Genomic DNA, 23,048 nt, shown 5'->3' on the forward strand with positions numbered 1-23,048 from the left:
ACACCTTTCCGGGCAATTGCTAGTTATTTTTATCTTTATCTTATATTGTTTTGTGCTCCCGTGGAGCCCGGGAGTAAAATCGGGGAGGGCATTGTATAGTTTGCCTAGGGTTAGGATTAAGTCTTAGCGGAAGTGTAGAAATATTGTTTCGTGCAGCCATGGAGCCTCGAAGTGAAATCGGGGAGGTCATGGTATATTTTTGTCTATGGTTAGGGTTAAGGTTAAGCCTTAGCGGAAGGCTACAAATATTGTTTCTTGCAGCCATGGAGCCTCGAAGTGAAATCGGGGAGGTCATGGTATATTTTTGCCTCTGGTTAGGGTTATGGTTAAGACTTAGTGGAAGGCCACAAGTATTGTTTCGTGCCGCCATTGATGCTGGTAGTGAAAGCGGGAAGGGCATGGCATAGTTTTGCCTAGGGTTAGGGATATAGTTAAGTCTTAGCAGAAGGCTGCAAATATTGTTTCATGCAGCCATGGAACCTGAGAGTGAAGGTGTTCTCGTTTCATTTCATGCAGCCATGGAACCTGAGAGTGAAGGTGTTCTCGTTTCGTGTGAAGGGTGGCGTGCAAGGCTTTTAGGCATTTTTGTTAATTGTTTCCGGTTGGCGGAACTCTGTTTATGCTCCGCGAAATTGTTCTGCTGCTGATATTTTTCTTTGCTTTCTTTCGGCTGTGTTTTACCTTCGTGTTTGACTGTCCATATGCCATTGTGCTTTTGTCTTTAGAGTGGCTGGAGGCGTGAATACTCGAATAGCCGCTACTGTTAAGTTTTGTTAATCTTCCCCTGTTTGTGAAAATCTTGTTATGATTTACTGTTTCTGGGCAGGTAATTTAAGGTTTATGAGGGTATAATTGTTTGTTAGAAGCAGACCTAGTGTACAGCTCTGGGCAGGTAATTTAGGGGTTATGAGGGTTTGAATTGTTTGTTAGAAGCAGACCCAGTGTACAGCCCTGTGCATGTGCATAGTTGCTGAAGGGGGCTCTGCAAAAGTAGATTAGGGCGAATGGGCAGTCGAGTTTCAAAGTTAATTGATCCATCGACAATCATTTTCCCAATATCCATGCAATAGTCATGCGTGGAATCGCGGCTTTATATCTTTTGCATTTACTGGGTGTCATTTATTGGTTATTATGTGTATTTATTTTTATTTTATGTAAGTAGACGATACAGAACTTGTGGGGCTGGTTATTTTTGCATGTATATAGTAGGTGTCTCTTCGACATTCTTATTCATATCTGTATAGAAAACTATATTTCTCCGCGTAGTCCAAACATGCCACTTATTTTTCTGAAAAATAATCAGAAGTTTTGAGAAATCTGCCGGAAATTTTTGAAAATCCGGTTTATAGTTGTTAAACTTGGGTGCCCAGTTTTAAACACTCCCCAAAAAAACAATTGAACACCCCAAAAACGGATTTTTTGAAGAATTAATTTGTCGTTATGGCCTGCTTGGACAATGTCTTGTCTGGCACGCTATATTCGATGCAACTAGATCTGATCGTTTACACAAGATTGTGCTGCTAAAGTTGTCTCAAGTATGGTATTAACTTCCATTATAACTGGAGGGGATAGTACTTGACACGCAGTGCCAGCTGTATAAAACACAACTAGGGCAGCAAAATGTTGCTATTATGGCAAATCTGTGGAGAAGAAAGGATTTACATGACGATCTGTACTTTTGCCTTCAAATTCATGTACGGTGATTGTTTGGGTGTCTTTTCGGTTAAGGTGAAGGGCAACTAGCGACTGGGTATCAATTTATAATCAACATGGTTAAATCTTAATTCGAGTTTGTGCTTCTATTTGTAATTATATAGGTTCATATTACTGCAATTTTTTCTTCTGCCTCTTTTATTTATAAATTTCTTAAGCATTCTTAATTCGAGTTTGTGCTTCTATTTGTAATTATATAGGTTCATATTACTGCAATTTTTTCTTCTGCCTCTTTTATTTATAAATTTCTTAAGCATTTTTTATTTAGGATTTCTATTTGTCATGAAATTGGTTGATATTAATTTGGATTTTGCATTATAGGATTTCTATTTGTGATGAACTTGGGTTGATATTAATTTGGATTTTGCATTAAATTCATTTTTCTTCTTAGGAATAGAATCAACAGACTTTTCTAATTATTTGTTTTTCCTATCAGATCATTTTATTCTATATATATCCTTAAAGGTATAAAAAAGATGATGGTATATATACAAATATCTAATATTCTATATATATCTTTGAAGGTATAAAAGAGATGATGGTATATATACAAATGATATTATATATATCCTTGAAGGTATAAAAGAGATGATCGTATATATACAAATGATATCCTTAAAGGGTATAAAAAAAAAGATGATGGTATATATACAAATGATATTTGTAATTGCTTAAATTACACCAAACAAAAGCATAAAGCCCACCTAATCACCTAAATCGCTTAAATTACACCAAACAAAAGCATAAAGCCCACCTAATCACCAAAATCAAAGCATAATGCCCACCTAATCCCCTAAATCTTTTGGTTATAGAGCTCTTAAGTGTAATCAAACATGAATTCATATTTCATATATTTTATTTTATATTAATTTAATAATTTTTATTTAAATGGTATTCTATATATATCCTTAAAAGGGTATAAAAAGGATGATGGTATATATACAAATGATATTTGTAATTGCTTAAATTACACCAAACAAAAGCAGAAAGCACGCCTAATCAACTAAATCTTTTGGTTATAGAGCTCTTAAGTGTAATCAAACATGAATTAATATTTCATATATTTTATCTTATATTAATTTAATAATCTTTATTTAAATGGTAAAGAGAAATTATTTTATATATTTTATCTTATATTAATTTAATAATGTTTATTTAAATTGTAAATATGAAATTAAGGTTGAGAATTTAAATGTAATTAGTGATGGTAAAGCAATAATTACCAAGATCAAGAATTTAACATGGTATCAAGGCAGTAACAAGGAAAAATATATGTGAAATTTTTTGGGTTACAATTTTTATGTAACAATATATTTATTTTTTATTTGTGAAATTAATTTTTATGTAACAAGAAATTTACTTTTTTCTCTTACCTAAATTTATGAAAAAAATTCCAGTCACAAGAATTTTTTTCCCTTAGCTAAATTTATGTAAGGAATTCTTTAAATTATGGGTGGCGCAATAAGAATTGGATTATGATTTTTATGTAACAACAAATTTATAACTAAATTTATTTAAAAAAGTCCTTAGAATTTTTTAAATTATGGTGGGTGATCATTTTGAAAAATACATGTGAATTTTTTTCGGTTTCAATTTTTATGTAATAAAAAATTTATTTTTTACTCTTAGCTAAATTTATGTAAAGAATTTCTTAAATTATGGTGGGTTATCTAAAAAATTCTTTAGAATTCCTTAAATTATGTTGGGTGATAATTTGGAAAAATACATCTGAAATTTTTTGGGTTACAATTTTTCTGTGACAACAAATCTATTTTTAAGTCTTAGCTAAATTTATGTAAAGAATTCATTAAATTATGGTGGGCAATATATTTTGGTAAAAATGTCTAATTATTGAAATATAAACACATTTACTATTTATTTCTTAAACTTGTGTAAGAAATCACATAAATTATGGAGGAACGATTTAACAAGGTCAATCACTACGTGGATGGATTATAGTCTAATTTTAATGGAGTAAAATTCAAATTTTAATGTGAAAACCTAATAGTATTAATGAGTATGTGGGGTGAATAGTGATCCATTAGTCTTCATAAGAAATTAACCTAGGCCGTTATAAAAGGTTTGGGAGCAATGACCAGTTAAGAAGTTTGGACCATGCTCATGCCATTTGGAGTTGGACAATTGGTAGCTTGTTTGAGGTGAAGTATTCATAAGTGATTGATATCATAGAATATGGTTGAACTAAGCTCTAGAAAGTAGAGTAGCATGACCAAAATAGGGAGAGTCCTTGTAATAATAAGAAGTTAAAGGTAGGATGATTAATTTTAGGGCTAGGTTGTTCTCTACTATAAATAATTGCATTTATAAATCTTCTTATCAATTTCACATTACGTTCACACCATAACATCATAATATTGTTAGCAATTAAGTAGAGAGAACAAAGTAGCGAAATGAAAAAGAACATTTGAAGAAAAGTGTGCCCAATTGAGACACTTGGATTCAAGTTGGAGACCAAGGTAAAACCCAACCAAATTATATTTTTATTAGGTATTTGTCAATTGTTCAATTGAGATAAAAAGTATACTGAGAATGAGGTCAATCACATCAAGCCTCATAGGACCAACCTATTTGTGAAATCACATCAAGCCTCATAGGACCAACCTATTTGTGAACTGAACACTCTGACCTTTAGAGAGTTGTATCGTTGTATAGTGCAATAATTCTTGTAATAAATATTAGTCACATGTCATACATCTTAAATAAACATATGCATCATTGCCATCATCCATTAAGGTCATACATCAAGTATCCTTGTATAGTGTAATAATTCTTGTCATAAAGTATCATAGCAAATATCAATGACATGTCATAGGTCTTTAATAAACATATGCATCATTGTCATCCTACATTATAGGCCATACATCAAATATCATCATTGTCATCATGTAAGGTCGTTGCCACAATGTATTATATGAGATACTATCCAAATGTCATTGAGTGACAAAACCCTAATTGATTAGGTCTATTAGCGTTATTTCCTCTATTGAATATATCATTGTTATGTCAAGGTCACTATAATGTGGAGGTTATTGAGTATCCAATATTGTCACACCATCAACAAGTGTATACAACAAGCTCATTGTTTCAATGTCACAAAGATCATTGACTTGTTCCCAACATTGTCTCACTGTTACACCAGTCACTATATCATCGCTACATTACTCTAACAATAGATTATTGGCATATCTAGGATTATTGTCATTGTCATAATAATTTTTTGTCATATCTTAGAAGTAAAGCAAACCACAAAAGTAAGTCTATCCATTGTAGAAAACAAGTCGTAATAGTACAAAGTAAAATGCGAACCACATGATAAATGTTAGCCATTTTACTATAATCAAACCACATGAGCCATAATGAAATGCAAGCATATACAATATGCGAGCCTAAGTCCAAGTCACTGTAATGAGAGCGATGTACCACTATAATATGATCACAATGAAAATGCAAGACATAAACAAGTATATATATATATTATAGCTTTTGTGTACTAAGCCACCAAATTCATACGATCTTCTAAAACAAATATGTCACTGTGAAGTATAACGTGCCTCGGAAGGTCATTCAGACAGAGTACCGAGCCACTATTTGATGCCATAGGTAATGATGATATAGAGATGCCACTATAATCTAATTGAGACACAAAGATAAGAGTATAACACTTGTTAAATAGAGAATATGAGAGTTTGTTATATCGTAGGCTACAAGGTATGGAATCATATTACAAAGGAATGCGAGCCTTCACAAGGTAAGAACTTGAGTTAGAAATTACTTGCCACGGAGATACGAAATGAGCCACAAATATAGATCAACAAGCCATATACAGACGTCAAAGAATCACAAATAAATTTGAATTTTTTCCCTATCAAATATGGAAGAATTAGTGCCAATATATAGTTGATCCTCCATGAAGGATCATGCCTAGTGGGGCTACCCGACATGATACTTTTAGGAGCCAACATGAATTGGGGGAATCATAAATTCAAATTTAAATATATTTTTCTTTAGTAATTACTTGCCCAAATTTTGTGTCAAATTAAATAATATTTCTTTGAATTTTTCTTTTGGAGCAATTGGGCTTCCTTTGGGGTAGTTGGGCTTCTCATGGGAAATTCATCCCATAATTGCTCAAATTTCAACACTCCCTCTCAGCTAGGGAGGAATTGCAATCTTCATCATAAGTCACATCTCGGATGTATAGGTTCATTGCATCATGTCTTATCTCGTCTCATAAAAGAAGAATAATCCATAATCGACGATAGGGAAAATCAATTAGATCCTCCAAACTGTATTGGTCTCCAAGTCAAGTTCCATGCCCTTCATCTCAACTGCATCAGCAAGTCATCCATCTCATCACATTTCGTTTTAACTTTCTCCTTTGAACATTAGATGAATAATAATGTTTCTATCTAAAGAAGAAGAATCATCATAGGGGAGCTCCGATTACCACCCTATATCCATTGACAATAAGGGAGATTAATCTACCACCCTATACATCTGATTGACAATAGGTAGGACACCACTTACCATGAGAGGTAAGGATCACACTCTATCCTATTAGATAATGATCTAGACAATGGCAAGATACCACTTATCGTGAGAGGTAAGGATAACACATTCTTATTATCTAGTGACAATAAGTAGGATGCCCTATCAAATGAGGAAGAATTAGTGCCAATATATAGTTGATCCTACATGAAGGATCATGCCTGTTGGAGAGGTAAATCCCCTCTACGGATAGAGGCGATCCCTACTAGCCCAGCAAGGGTCTAGCAACAATCACACAATGCTGCTACGCATGTTCCTAATTACAATTGAACAAGAGGTAAAGAGCACCTACTTGGATTCCTGCGCTTGTCGTTTGACGAAGAGATGTTGCCTTCGCTCCTCCGCTTCGGCTGGTCACAATCCTCCGCGATCTCCGCGAATAGATACCTGCACACACGAAGGGGAAACAAACACAAGCGTAAAATCTAGTAAAAGCAACCATACATCAGTCAGAAAAGATGTAATTCACATTTAACCATTGCATAGACAAATGAGAATGGAACAATAATAGCAGTCATCTATTATTAATCAGAATAGAGAAGAGTACAACCAAATGTTCTGACGTCGGTAACCTTCTCAGGAGGGGCCAGTCAGCATGTATTTCAAGCATTCACCTTTGAGGATGATTCTCCCAAGACAAACAACTCTCTCTCTCACACAAATAACACAAAACAACCTTCCCTAAGCAATCAATCACTTCCACACCTAGCACACCACACCTATAGCAGCAATCTGAGCACTACAAGCTCTGTACAATCCAAGCTATTCCAAGCTAAGTCTAACTAGCTGCTCATGGTAATGTTGGAAGTTTATATAGGAGAAGGAGTCTCCTAAAAGGGTGGAAGGATGAGCTTATCTTTGAGGGAAATGGTTGCAAAAGGTCGAACAGTCATGCCATAGAAAGGAGTCGATATTCACAAAGCTAACAACCAAGCCTGGAGTTATCTGGAAGGCTGGTTGTTTGAACGAATTCGCCCAAACTGGATCAGCGCGGATAATGAGGAAACTGTCGCGCTGTCGGCGCATCTCAATAACTGGGACAGTCGTATCAGCGCGGAAGCACACGGGAAAGGTGCGATGTTCACCAGCGCGGGAAAAGGATGTTCTTCCGCGCTGGCAGCGCGCAGAATGCACTATGGAGCGCCAGTCATCGCGGGTATTTTTATAACAGACGCGTTGATGCATAAAACTTTGGAAAAAAGGGGTTTTAGGGCTAGTTCAGAAGGCATGAAGCTTAGTGATTGACACAGCAGGGTGACTGACAGGAAGGCAGTGACAAATTACTGTGTAACAGATGCCCCCTAAAGCATGAAGACCGAGAGAGTGGGAGGGGTGAAATGCTTTACAACACACGCCGAACTGGAACATCACCAGGAAGGACCGAAACATCTCTGATAATCAAGTACATGCAGTCTAGGCATGGGCGCAGCCATCCAAAAGACATGCGAAAAGGTCTGTGGAATGGACGCAGCCACCCAGCTAAAGAGACCATAATAATGATAAGGTATGGTCGCAGCCATCCATGAAGACTCAGGTATGGGCGCAGCCATCCATCAATGAGTCATGTAATGATCATCCACAAAATCGCAACCTGGCCCATAACAGACACGGATCCAGGGTCTTGCGCTCCGTCCCGATCCGAACAAAGTACAAGTTCAAACATGTGAATATATGAGTCGAAGTCGAACATGCATGAACATCGTCTGATTACCAGTCAATGGTGAAAACTGTTAACAGACGCGAGAGGTACCACCAATAATGACAATGGCCCTCAAGGTACTATAGGTACAATCCGCGGTATGTGAATCAATGAGCTGGTGTCGAACATCCACGGAATCATCCGATTGGAGGCCAATGATGAAAACCTCTCGTCGAACACGAAGAACCTGCCATTGAGGCATGCAGGCTCTAAGGCACCTGAAGGGAGTCTCTAAGTCGCCTTCCCGGATAATGAGCTGAAGTCGACAGGAAGTGACCTTGATCGAAGGTGGGCCATAATGTTTCCCACATCATCGACGCGAGACAGAGGAAAAATGATTTGTGTGAGATAGCAGATGAGGTTGTATTATTACAGAAGTCAACTTCTCTTGAATATATCGGCGGCACTGTGGCGGGCTTGGCAGTATTTGACATCAAATGAGTAAGGGTCATGGTGACAGGGCAATAAGCAGATGAGAGGTCAAATAGGATAACCCAAACCCAAGGAGGCCAGTGAAAGATAAGATGAGATGGTCCCACCCAGACACGAAGCAGAAGAGTGCCATGTTCAAGAGCGACATACTGCCGACACGACTACGATTACAGTTCCATTTTCCCCACCATTTCTGGCAGGTACCCCGATTATTTTTGGATGACAAGCTTGACGGGGATAGCATATGCTTGAGGAGCGTCATTTCGACAATACCCGATGTCATCAAATGTTTAACGAGCCTGACAAAGGAAAAACTCGGCGTCTTTTCTTGTTTAGAGAGCCTGAAAAGACAGCAAAAAGAAGACTCCAGGGGGGTCCTTTTTCGTACAGTTGTGTCTCTCGAGCCCGAAAAAGTATAAAACTATGCCCGAAAGAACCGCCCGGTCATTACGACCGAGGAGTACTTTTCGTAAATAGTGCTTTTGACCTGAAAAAGTAAAAAAGCGGTCGAAAACACGTCGTTTTAGGGCCTATAACGAGTGTGAAACGACAAACACCCGACAATCTTTTTAAGTTAGACGGTCCGAAAAAGAGCTTAAAATGACCGCCTCCCGTTCCTTTTAACGAGCTGAAAGGAGGCTCGGCTATCTTCTCTTGTTTAATGTCAGAAAAGAGCTTAAAGACGACATGTTTGGGGACCATATGAACGGAGGACCGTCATGACCAAGTCGCTGTATCTGAACCTGCACAGAAGCACTACCCGCATAAATCCATTCGATATGTGTAAAAAACATATTAAAACATGTATTTAACAAACTCAGGGCTAAAATTATGGTTAAAAATGGCAAAAACCCAAAAATATGGCAAGTTTATGAGTTTTTACTATAAATAGAGGGGGGTAAGAAGTCATTTTTACCATTTTACTATTCTGGAACGTGAAGAAGCTAGAAAGTTGACGGAGTGATTTCCAGCCCGTACGGACACCGTTTCTCGAACTGCTTCTTCCAGGTAGGTCCTCGTTCCCTTGCCCTGCATTTTGGTCGTTTTTGGTAGGATTTTAACGGTTAAATTTGCCCAATTGGGTGAATTTTTGGTGCATGGATGCGCCCTCGGTCAGCGCGGATAACCCACGCGGGTCCGCGCTGACCGAAATAGAACAAAACGTGGCCAACTTCGGGTCAGCGCGGAAAACCCGTGTTCTTCCGCGCTGACCTCGAAAATTAACAAAGGGCTGCCGCGGCCAGCGCGTCTGTTTTTAAAACAGCCGCGCTGGCGCGGAAAAATTATTTTGTTTCAAAATGGACGTAAAATTTCCAATGCTAGCGCTTCTAATTGGTTTCTATGGCTTGTGCAGGACACCATGGCTTTCCAATGGCAGGAAAGAGTGCACGATGTGGAAGATATAGCTGCTTGGGGGAATGTGGATTGCTGCAATGCCATGCGGGCTTGCGGTTTTATGAAATTTTTTCTCACACCTCGCCTAAGAGCTCAGCATGATCTTCTCGAGCTACTGATCAGGGCATGGAACCCGGTGGATATGAAATTCACTATCCGGGGTCAGGATATCGAGTTTGACCACATGGATATCTTCTTTTTGACTGGGTTGTCTCGCCGGGGTGAGCGGCCCATCATAGAGGGACAGCGACCTAGCGGCGGCACGCTAGATTATCTGATGGCTCGGGTATGTCCGGAGGCTGAGAAAGCGCGAAGTGGGAAAGTAGCAATCCCCACAGTGGGAAACATAGTGCTTCGCACCATCCTGTTTATGGTGACCCGGGCAGCGGGTAGCATGGCCAACCACGAGGCCTCCAAGACTCATCTCCTGCTAGCTCTCGATTGCCTCGAGCCTACAGTGTTTGATTGGTGCACAGCAGTGACCAATAACATGAAGAGGCAGTTGAGCAACTGTCGTCGCGGGGAGACAAAGCAGTTCGGCTACGGGTCCATCTTAGTCCCGCTCATTCTAGAGCGAGTGCCAGCCATGCGGCTGCAGACGATGGCTGTGGATGCTCCCAGGGATCCTCGGGAGACGAGGGCCTCACGATGGGCTCGAATCATGCCACGCGGAGGTGGCGGCCGGCCACATAGCTGGGGAGCATTTTTCCGAGACTGGCTGGATCAGCAGGAGATCTTTGTGGAGGACTGGCCATATGCGGGCATGGATTTCCGCAATGACCCTGATCTGGCACTGCCCCCAGGTGAACAGTGGGACGACGCAGGTATAACCCTTTGGCTTTTGAATTTTTTAAATGTTTTTGGATTTTTAATGTACATGTCTTAACAAATGTCATGGTATGCAGATGTGGGGCCCACTAGACCGATTGGCCTGGCTGCCACGGCACGAAGAGAGGGACAGGGAGCTGGAGCCTTGGCCCTAGTCCCTCCAGGGGTTGACACGTCAGTGGCTGTGATCCGCAACCTTGAGGGGTTACTGGAGGGGGTGCCTGACTACCAGGGGGTCGAGGAGGTCCCCATAGAACATCAGATCCATACAGTGGGGGTGCAACCCAGGGTGCACCGCCTTCTGAGGCGGGTGGCACGAGCGGCTGTGTACTACAGAGAGCATCATCCAGCCGAATAGTCGCCTAGGCTTTATTTCCACTGTCATTTTGAGACTCATGACTCAGACATACTGATTTTTGGACATATACACTTATTTTTGAGCGCCTTAGTGCGCCACACGATATATATATATATACATACCGGTTTTTGGATGGATCATTGTTACATGTGATGATGTTTTGTTTATGTTATGCAATTGTTCAGTACAATTGTGATCTTATGTATGAATTTGCATGACACATGACCCATGATTTTTATGTTTTTTAATGCAAGCTTAAAAGCACTCATATGCAAACTATGCTTGAAATGATTTATTTACATATGCTTTACTCTATTATGCTTTCTATGTCTTCTTGTATGATGTTATCTGTTTCGCAAATGTCTATCTAACACATGATTTGCCAATGCATCAGTCAACGTGTTTAGTCGTCTCGGAATATGCTGATATGTAATATAATCGAAATTCCGTTCCAACAATCTTGCACGTAGGTACAACCTTAGTATGCGTTGGTCTCTGACGGAATATCGCCCGTTAAGTTGATGGACGACCAACTGGGAGTCCAGGTTCACTACCAATTCTCGGATGCCGAGGTCAACCGCTTCGGCAAGTAATTCAATTACAGCGCTGTATTCGGCAACGTTGTTAGTGGTACGACCTAGGCAGACACCCTGAAGGTCTACCAATTCTCCGTGAGGATCGTAGATCACCCACGCCGCAGATGACAAATTGCAAGTACTACGGCAGGCGCCATCAGCGAAACCGACATAAGGTGTACTAGACATCTGCACAAGAAGAAGAAAACACAATAAGAGGCAAACACGCTTTCACACCAAGGCAAAAACGAAAACATGCACAACACACAAAACACACGTATATACAAAGTGAATGCGCGAAGTTATGCATAATATTTCTTCAGATACAGCCCGTTGCGGGGCTTGTCCAGAGGATTTCCTTCATAATCAATCAACTCATATGCGCCCTTTTGTAAAACTCTTTTCACGATGTAGGGACCTAACCACATGGATTCGAGTTTTCCTGCCCCCAGCTTATCCTTAGCTTGATCGTAGAGCAGTACTAAATCTCCCTCAACAAAGGAACGAGGATGAATATTCTGATCGAAGTGAGCTTTGACTCTCTTCTTCTGTGCTTCGATAGCCAGAGCAGCTAAACGACGAGTCTCGTCTAACCGTTCTAAGTAAAGAAGCCGTTCCTCCACCGGAGTGGTGTTGGGGAGTAACTCGACAGCTAATTTTAATGAAGGAATCTCGCATTCGACGGGAAGGGTAGCCTCCAGTCCGTAAACTAACTGAAATGGGGTAAAACCGGTGGCATCCTTCACCGAAGTCCGGTAGGCCCACAAGGCTGGGAAAAGCATAAGGTGCCAATTAGACTTGTGCGTATTGACGGTGCGTTGAAGCATGGTGATCAAAACTTTGTTCACGGCCTCGACTTGACCGTTGGATTGCGGATAGTACGGTGTCGAACTATCTTGGCGCAAGCCTAGTTGGGTTGTCAGCTCCGTCATCATATGATTTCGGAAATGCTTTCCATGATCTGTAACAATAGCCTGAGGGACTCCGAAACGAGTGATAATATGATTGAATAAAAACTGCGCCGCGGTGTAACCGTCTTCGTTTAATGTAGGCATTGCTTCGGCCCACTTGGTGAAATAGTCCACAGCAACGATAATGTACCCATGCCCCCCGGCCGAACGAGGGTTACAGGATGTATAATCGATGCCCCATTTTGCAAATGGACCTACGGTTACGACAGGGTGCAGTGGTGCAACAGGTGCACGCATCTTCCGGTGGTAAACCTGGCATTCGTGACATGCGCGTACAGCAAGGATGCAATCCTTGAAGATAGAAGGCCAGAAATAACCAGCGCGGAGGATCTTCTGAGCGGTAGCATATCCGGACATATGGCCGCCACAAGCGCCGGAGTGGCAGTCATTCAAAACTCACTCAGCCTCCTCAAGGGTTAAGCATCGGCGAAGAACAGAATCGACGCCGAGGCGGTACAGGGTATCGCCCAAAATGCGGTATGGTTGAGCTTGGTGACGAATCCGTCGTCGAGCCTCTTTCGATGTATTGGGACGAAACGAGGACGTTTGTAAATATACGATAATGTCCCCGTACCATGGGTCGAGAGTGCTGATGAGAAATAGCGTTTCATCCGGAATATGTTCCTCTGAACGAGATGGTGTAGACTGAGATGGTAAGGAGCAGAGTAGTTCGGCGAAGACCAGTGATTTCTTAGACTTGGCTGCAGTGAACTCCAAGTCAAACTCTTGGAGGATTACGATCCACTTTGAGTATTTGCCCCCCAGCAACTGACGTGACAAAATATAGGTCATGGGGTTGCAATCAGAGATCACGGTCGTCGTGCGCAACAGGATGTAATGACGGAAACGTTGGACGGCACAGACAGCTGCCAATGCCAACTTCTCGACGTATGCATAGCGAGTTTCCGTATCCAAAAGGTTGCGGCTAAGATAATATACAACATGCTCGGTGCCATCATCGTCGTCTTGCACTAAAACCATGCCGATGGTGGTATCGGCGGCGGCCAAGTAAAGGGTGTAGTCACGGTGGTAATTTGGAGGTCTTAGGAGCGGAGCTGAGACCAGAAGGTCTTTAAGACGCTCAAAAGATTGCTGAGCGATAGCGTCCCAACGAAAGGGCGTGTCTCGCTTCAATAATCGCGTGAAACCCTTAGCCACCTCGGCATAATTTGGGATGAATCGTCTGAGAAAATTGGCTTTCCCCTGCAAGCTCTGTAACTGCTGTAGGGAGGCAGGGGGAGGAAGATTCAAAATGGCCTCGACTTTAAGGGGATCCAAGCGGATGCCTTCCCGGGAGACGATAAATCCGAGCAGTCGGCCAGATTCTACGCAGAAGACACACTTATGCGGATTGAGTCGAATACGGTAGTGTCGACAGCGGAGAAAAATTTCGCGTAAATGAGATGGATGGTCTTGACGTTTAGCTGAATGAGCTGGTAGGTCATCCAGGTAAGGTTGTACGATGTGTCGGATATCATGAAAAGCATACGACATCGCACGCTGGAAAGTGGCACCGGCATTTTTGAGACCGAAAGGTAGCTTCTTGTAAGCGAAGGTGCCCCAAGGACAAATGAAAGCAGTCTTGTGCTGGTCTGCGGGGGCTATGTTGATCTGGTTGTAACCAGAGAAGCCGTCCATAAATGAATAAATTTCGCTTCCTGCGCAATCGTCGATAAGCTGATCAATAAAAGGCGTAGGAAAGTTATCTTTTGGACAAGCGCGATTGATGTCGCGATAATCAACACAAACCCGAATAGTACCCTGTTTTTTATTCACAGGGACTATGTTCGAGACCCATTCCGTGAGAGGAATGGCATAGATGAAACCAGCTCGAAGAAGCTTTTCAACTTCGGCCTTGATGGCTGCAGCCTTTCAAGGGTGCACTGGGCGTAAACGCTGACGAACAGGCTTAGCGCCGGGATAAGTAGGGATTTCGTGCTCCACGATACTGGGGTCAATGCCGGGCATTTCCTCGTAAGACCATGCGAAAACGTCACGAAATTCACGAAATAAATCAGTGTAAAGTTGAATTTCCTCAGGAGTGCATGTGACTCCTATATGAATATTTTCGACCACCCCTGTTTTGACAGAGATGTCGATAGCCAGAGTTTGCGTAATGTTACCCATGTTTCCTTCCGAAGACACTTGATACAACTGAACAGGCGTTTGGAGAGGGATAGATGGGACACGTGAGGCAAACTGCTCGAGACATGCGGCCATTTCTGAATGAGGAGGGAGAAACGAAGAGCGATGGTGGTAATCTGACCAAGGGAGCTCCTCGGGAGACATAGTCTCAATGATAGCCTCGTCGGAGGGAAATGATTCCTTCAGGGGATCCGAAGTGGCCTCTCCTCCCATCCAAGGGAAGTGGTCATATGAATCGAGAACGCTGCTTGAAGAAGCAGGTTCAGGAGGTGGAGCCGATGCAGCGACTATCTCGATGTAGTTGAGCTCGGCGGGACTCAACGGCATCATCTCGCCCCAAGAGTCTTCCTGGTTCAAGGGAGGGAGAACCCATGGATCGGAACGTACTGTGATCATGTTAACGGAGGCGAGATTCGGAGGTGGGAGGGGAAAGACTCCCATTAGAGAGGGATCTTTAAACAATCCAGCACCCACACTCACTAGTGATTTGGAGGTATGCTCTACGAATGGCACATTCCCTTCAGAAGAGGAAGCGAAAAAGGACAGCTGGTCCACAGTGACGATTTTCCCTTGGTGAGGAAAGCGAACGACACGGAACAAAGAGGAAGCCACGGCCTGCATGGCATACGTCCAACTTCGTCCAAGGAGGAGGTTGTAAGTGAGATTAGCGTCAACGACTTCAACCTCGACCTCTACCGTTTTCCCTTCTAAAGAGATAGGCAATCGCGGGAGGATACCATATGGACGAGATTCTCTTCCATCGAAAGCCTCTAGGGTGGTTGGAGACTGGCTCAGAGCAGGAGAACCAATAGCTTTCCAACAAGCAACCGACATAATGCAAGTTGAGGCACCTTCATCAATGACCGTACGATGAATCGTTTTGCCGTTGATGAGAACCTGTATAAGGAAGGCCACCTGGTGAGGCAATCTCGGCGTGAAACCTTCGAGATCAAAAGAGATTAAATCCGAATCTGCCGGGTCTATGCCACCAATCCCTGATAGCAGGGACTTCCTCTGAGAGGGGCAGCTCTGGAGGACTTCTAATGCGGACATAGCAGACGGAGCCTGCGCTAAGTCCTCGACAATGCTATAATGCTGTGCAGCACGAGCATTGGGATTATAAGATGACTTCCTGAGTACACCTTTGGGAGGGGGTCGGGGGATCGTCTCAGTGCTGGGCCTTTCGATGTGAAGGGGACTAGAACTAGACGGAGGAGCGCTGGAGGGAACTTCCGGCTCCTTCCCGGCTGAAGATGGATAATCTTTCGCTCGAGTTGTAACATGGATGGGGATGGTTCCAGCCATGAACACCTGAGAACCGAACGAGGAAGAGGATTGAGAAGGATCTGCCACCTGATGCGTCTGCTGGGATGGGAAAGGCTCTTTAAGCACGGCAGGGGACCCCGGAGCACCTTTCAAAAGCCGACTAACCTCGGACCGCCTGGGGCAATCTTTGGTGTAGTGATCCTCTTCGCAAATGAGACAAGGATACTTAGGCTTTCGTTTGGCTCCTTCCTCGGAGGGAGGTTTAGGAGGGTTCTGCTTAGGCTGTCCAGATTTATCTTTGGCTTTCCCTTTCTTTTTGCCTTTTGAGGATTTGTCTGCCGCGGTGGACTGAACGGCATTTACCTCGGAGGTATTCCCAGGAATGGATTGGCTCTGAGAAGCATTTTCGTTAGATGCATTTTGTTTCTGCTTCCCAGGATTCGTGGCCGATTTCTTAGATGGTGAGTTTACGGAACCGATAACTCCATCAACAGAAGGCTTTGGTGGAGCTTTGGGTTGTCCGTGTCTCGGGGCATCTGGCAAATACTCATACAAGGTACCTGACTGAGAATACACTAAATCCAGGTACTGAGCTCGCGCGATTGCTTGCTCCTCAGTTACACACGCCCCCATCGCGATATCTTTGGCAATTTTAGGGACAAAGGACGTGGTAAACCAGTCGGTCAGGAGTTGATCAGGGATCCAAAATTTAATCAAACGACGACGCCTTCTCCATTCATGTATATGATCGGAGATGTGCGTTGCCGTATCCTGTTTTAGAGACGTGAGAAGATGGGTTCCAGTCTCGTACCGAATGGGTAACTGAAAATGAGTTAAAAAGGCCATAGCCAACGAGTTAAAATCAGAAAACATGCCGCGATTGAGTTCGATGTACCATTTAGCAGCCGAACCAGTGAGGGTCCTTTGGAAGAGGCGAAGTCGGATAGAATCATCAAGCCATGAGTTAGATGAGCACCAAAGGTGATAAGTCATTACATGGGCCTGAGGATCCTCTCCGGCTTTGCCGTCGAACTTTGGACAGTCACCTGGTATCTTGGTTGGAACCGGTGGCCAATATGGATTATGCAAAATAGGGTCATTTGTTAACTTGGACACATCAGGTAGTTCCAACGTTGCCAAAAATGGTAGCTGCGGGTTGAAGGACATTTGTGGCTACGGATTCGAGGCGACATTAGGGTTCCACCCAGATTGGGGTTGCCCCCACGAACTTTGTCCGGACGGGCCCGGCCCAAAAGGACCTGACGCGTAGGAATTTTGTCCCGACGGACCAGGTCCAAAAGGACCCGGCGCATAAGGAGTTTGTCCGTAGGAGTTTTGTCCGTATGGATTTTGGCCATATGCGGACGGCTGTCCCTGTGTCTGCCCCCCAGCTCCCCAAGTATTAGCAGCTTGCCCGACAGGTTGACCATATTGATAATTTTGATAAGGAGTAGCCTGTGGTTGCTGATAATTTTGATAAGGAGCATACTGATTTTGCCCCTGGGGCGGCTGGTAGCCAGATGACTGCTGGGTCCCATACGGAGCCTGGTAGGCAGGCTGCGTTTGGTATGGAGGTTGATAACCTGTTTGAGTTTGAGGCCCAGAGTAATGTCCTTGAACTGGCTGGGGTTGAACCATATGTCCCGAAGGTTGACTTGGTCGGATTCGAGATGGGCCTGGTTGGCCAGCAGGGTAGCCTTGCTGGGCGCCAGGTTGTCCATGTGCCACCAAGGGTTGTCTTTGCGGAACGGATGGTCGAATCGGCTGGATAGCTGGTTGACGCCGAGGTTGGCCAGCTTGTCCAGTTTGACGATGAGGGTGGACACCGGGTTGATTCGGCTGTATAGACGGTTGGCCCGTTTGTCCCCCAGCGTGACCAAATTGAGAAGAGGGCTGGGCTTGCTGCATGGCAGGCTGCCCTCCTTGGTGTATGGGCTGAGCAGAGGGTTGGCCTTGCTGTATAGCAGGTTGCCCCCCTTGCCCAGAAAGATTTGTGATTTGAGGGGTGGGTTGGCCCTGTTGAACATAGGGTTGTCCACCCTGCCCAGGGAATTGACCAGACTGGGCGGTAGGTTGGCCCTGTTGTACATAGGGTTGTCCACCCTGCCCAAGAGGATACCCTTGCTGGACTGCTGGTTGATTTGGAGGATTGTAAACTGAGCCAGTTTGTCCAGAGGGGTACCCTTGCTGGAAACCGAGTTGGCCTTGTTGAAAAGGTTGCTCCGGTTGTCCAGTGGGTTGATTTTGATATGCATACGGCGGACCTCCAATGCCCATGGGTTGTTCCTGGTAAGGTTGACCTTGTGGGCCCCCAGATTGTCCTGGGTCAGGCAGGCCGTAAAGTGGTTGCCCCTGGGGGGTTTGCCCGTAGAACGGCTGGCCTTGATTGGGTGGTCCTATGGGCTGCCTGGGAGGATCCCGGTTCCCTTTGAACATATGAGTAGCGTGATCGTACGTGACATTCAAGGGTTCCTCGTTTTCTTCGAAAGGGCGATGAGGAAGGCCTGAGATGCTTTCAAGGAACTCACCATTTTCATCATAGAAAAAGAAGGGACCTTCGTAATCCGGGTCCGTTATGGGTTCCCCATAAGCATCATACGGCCCTGATCCTGGAATTCCGCCAACAAAGGAACCAACTTGAGGGATTTCAGACGAGGAAACCGGTACAGCACTGACGACCGGAGTCGAACGTGCTACACAGACAGTAGGTTGAGTGGGAACTGAGGTGACGGGCGTGTTAAGCCCTGATGTAAGGGGTGTACTAAGGGGCTGCGAAACAAAAGGCCCAGTGGAAGCAGCAAGACTAGGATCCCATATAGTCGTAGAAGTCGTTCTAGCGGCATACCTATCCCTCACTGATTGGTATCGCGGAGGGAGGGGAGAGGAAGCCGGGATCGGGGTCTCGATGTCTGTGACCACGGGCGTCTCACCGGTGCTAGAAGCTGCCTCATCCATGTGGGAAGAAGACATTGGAGACGACATACCGAGAGGGGTATGAGGGGTACGGGGGGTATAATCGGGCTCCCAAATAGGATTCCAATCCTCTATGTAATCTTCGTCGCCTGGGGCACGTACGTTGATAGGCCGGATACTCGGAACAATGGGAAGAGTACCGCTTACAACTGGTACCTCTGGAGCAACAGAGGACGGAGAACCTTGATCGCTTGGACCGGGAGTTGATGGGTCAGCCAGGATGACCATACCCCTTAGAAAACCTAAAGGAAACTAACGATAAAACCCTACTCAAAACTATCGCACACAAGACCTAAAATAGGTGATGTTATCGTGGCCAAATTAATTTTAAGACACAAGAACCAAACTTGACCTTTTCATATTTCGGGAGTCGAGAAAAGGACGAAAAGATGACTCCAGTCTCCTTCGAATGTTTTATGAGCACGAAGTGACAAGACGCTCACAGGCACCTTTTCGTTTAGGGAGTCCGAAAAGGATCAAAAGTGACTGCTCTGGAATTCTAGGTAGAGGGTGTGCCAAACTTTTCGCAAAACCACAGAATACTTTTTAGGGTACGGGTGGTCAATCTTCGTGAATGCTGTGTTCACTGCATTGCGAATCGTAGGGCGACCGACTCGGCTTCCTATGGATAAAGGATAAAAGCCTAGTGGGGTCTCCCTATATACGCGACGGTACGTGGGAGCACAGTCCGTGTTAGACCACTATCGAGTCACAGAAGGAGGAATCACCCAACCTAATGTGAAACAACAGTGACTATGTTTAAAGACGCCGGAACACGTCTCTAACCTAGACCTCTAGATATTTGCGTTTAGTTCCAATGCGTTTTTAGATTCATTTGGTTCATTTTATAGTTGATCTTGAGATTAAGTTTCGATTTCAAGCTCTATCGTATGTTCGCTCACAATTACCTAGATGCAATCTATATGCCAAAGAATTCCGTTTTATTCGATGAATTCTAGCTACGAGAGGGCAAGAAATTTTCTATCAAACAAAACAAGTACAAGCAAACAAGCAACTTAATGCAACTAAAGCGAGGAAAGGAAACTTTTCTTTTGAAGATGCAAATCAATGAAATGTTCTTTTCCTTTTCAATTTTCAAAGGCAAAGCTACTAGTTTGATTTTCTTTCAGTGACACAAAGCATCTAAAATAATTTGGAGGAACCGGAACACCAAGTAAACTACTTAATGAAAGCACACAAAGTTCCCTAAACATTCAACCAAAGCTTCCAAATCAAAGGGAAACAAAGGTCTGCACGAGCTATGTAATCTAAGCTCTGTAAGACAAGCAAGGATTGCAAGCAAGGAGGAAGCGAAAAGAAACCACTTGGAACCACAATCCAAAGCACTCCAACAATCACTGAACAAGTGCATGAACAGATCTGAACTTGGCTGGTCGAACAAACAAACAAGCTCCCTACGGTAGGCTTGACACACACGCAACCTCTAGATGTCCTAGAGTTAGAGCGCGAAATCAATAGAAAAAGGCAAACACCCGAAGGACGAAAGTCACAACCAGTCAACTAGAGACACAACACAATCCAGCAATTGCAAAAGTGATGGTGGGAACACGAACCAAGCAGCGAAAGCGAAAAGGGAAGGTATTTGCAAACTTAAAACTGAGCAAAAACGAAACCTTATGGAAACAAGCTTCGCAATCAAGCAGTTCAGAGTTCAAACAATGAAAAACAAGTCATCAGACAGGAGGAGAGAAGAAGGGAAAGTCACAGTAAGAGGTTCAGGAGGCCAATTTGGTCAAAAATGAATTTTACAGGATCAGCGCGGGTAGCCTTCAGCAACTCGGCGCTGACAGGGGGAGGCCTGTAGCAACTTTGCGACGTCAGCGCGGAAAGACAGGAATAAAGCGCGCTGTCTCGGAAAAACGAGGTCAGCGCGGAAAGGAAACACACAGACGCGATGACAAGAAACACAAAGAAGCGGGGGCGCGATGCCAGCGCGGAAGGACACGAATAAAGCGCGCTGTCTCTGAGAACGAGGTCAGCGCGACTGTTAGACGTACAGGCGCGATGGAAAGAAAACCAAAGAACAGGAACGCGATGTCAGCGCGACTGTTTGGAATTAAAACGCGCTGAGCGCAAAAAACAAGCAAGGCCAAACTAAAAACTTCCCAAACCAAATCAAGAGCTCTTTAACAATAAAGATGCTTCCCAGAAACACCCAGAAAGTTCATAAGCAAAAAGACAATCCCAAAAACTCGAAAAGAGATCAATCAAAGCCAAACACAAAAGTGGACTCAAGAGACAAAAAGGCTGATCCCCAGCGGAGTCGCCAAATTGTTGGAGAGGTAAATCCCCTCTACGGATAGAGGCGATCCCTACTAGCCCAGCAAGGGTCTAGCAACAATCACACAATGCTGCTACGCATGTTCCTAATTACAATTGAACAAGAGGTAAAGAGCACCTACTTGGATTCCTGCGCTTGTCGTTTGACGAAGAGATGTTGCCTTCGCTCCTCCGCTTCGGCTGGTCACAATCCTCCGCGATCTCCGCGAATAGATACCTGCACACACGAAGGGGAAACAAACACAAGCGTAAAATCTAGTAAAAGCAACCATACATCAGTCAGAAAAGATGTAATTCACATTTAACCATTGCATAGACAAATGAGAATGGAACAATAATAGCAGTCATCTATTATTAATCAGAATAGAGAAGAGTACAACCAAATGTTCTGACGTCGGTAACCTTCTCAGGAGGGGCCAGTCAGCATGTATCTCAAGCATTCACCTTTGAGGATGATTCTCCCAAGACAAACAACTCTCTCTCTCACACAAATAACACAAAACAACCTTCCCTAAGCAATCAATCACTTCCACACCTAGCACACCACACCTATAGCAGCAATCTGAGCACTACAAGCTCTGTACAATCCAAGCTATTCCAAGCTAAGTCTAACTAGCTGCTCATGGTAATGTTGGAAGTTTATATAGGAGAAGGAGTCTCCTAAAAGGGTGGAAGGATGAGCTTATCTTTGAGGGAAATGGTTGCAAAAGGTCGAACAGTCATGCCATAGAAAGGAGTCGATATTCACAAAGCTAACAACCAAGCCTGGAGTTATCTGGAAGGCTGGTTGTTTGAACGAATTCGCCCAAACTGGATCAGCGCGGATAATGAGGAAACTGTCGCGCTGTCGGCGCATCTCAATAACTGGGACAGTCGTATCAGCGCGGAAGCACACGGGAAAGGTGCGATGTTCACCAGCGCGGGAAAAGGATGTTCTTCCGCGCTGGCAGCGCGCGGAATGCACTATGGAGCGCCAGTCATCGCGGGTATTTTTATAACAGACGCGCTGATGCATAAAACTTTGGAAAAAAGGGGTTTTAGGGCTAGTTCAGAAGGCATGAAGCTTAGTGATTGACACAGCAGGGTGACTGACAGGAAGGCAGTGACAAATTACTGTGTAACAATGCCTAGTGGGGCTACTCGACATGATACTTTGAGGAGCCAACATGAATTGGAGGGAACCATAAATTCAAATTTAAATATATTTTTCTTTAGTAATTACTTGTCTAAATTTTGTGTCAAATTAAATAATATTTGTTTAGATAATCTTCGGCAAAATCACATAATAAATCGTTTGTCGACGCGTTTCGAACCAACCAGTGTGGTTCATCGTCAGGACAAGTTAAATAATATTTCTTTGAAATTTTCTTTTGGAGCAATTGGGCTTCCTTTGGGGCAGTGGGGCTTCTCATGGGAAATTCTTCCCATAGCTGCTCAAATTTCAACACTCCCTCTCAGCTAGGGAGGAATTTCAATCTTCATCATAAGTCACATCTCGGATGTATAGGTTCATTACATCATGTCTTATCTCGTCTCATCTCATCTCATAAAAGAAGAATAATCCCTAATCAACAGTAGGGGAAATCATTTAGATCCTCCAAACCGTATTGGTCTTCAAGTCAAGTTCCATGACCTTCATCTCAACTGCATCAGCAAGTCATCCATCTCATCACATTTCGTTTTAACTTTATCCTTTAAACATTAGATGAATAATAATGTTTCTATCTAAAGAAGAATCATCATAGGGGAGCTCCGGTTACCACCCTACATCCATTGACAATAGGGGAGATTAATCTACCACCCTATACATCTGATTGACAATA

At 43.7% G+C, this 23,048-nt stretch overlaps 1 non-coding gene across 1 annotated transcript; it reads left to right on the forward strand.

The window, feature by feature from the left end:
- Positions 1–929: 929 nt before the first annotated feature.
- Positions 930–1,061, forward strand: LOC149149685 (small nucleolar RNA snoR135). The gene has a single exon (XR_016263970.1). It is a non-coding gene; the product is annotated as a small nucleolar RNA snoR135 (small nucleolar RNA).
- The last annotated feature ends 21,987 nt before the right edge of the window (positions 1,062–23,048 follow it).

This window comes from Pinus tabuliformis, chromosome 9, assembly GCF_031772625.1.
Source record: "Pinus tabuliformis cultivar Carrire ecotype Pingquan chromosome 9, CPIR1, whole genome shotgun sequence".
Classification (NCBI taxonomy): Eukaryota; Viridiplantae; Streptophyta; class Pinopsida; order Pinales; family Pinaceae; genus Pinus; species Pinus tabuliformis.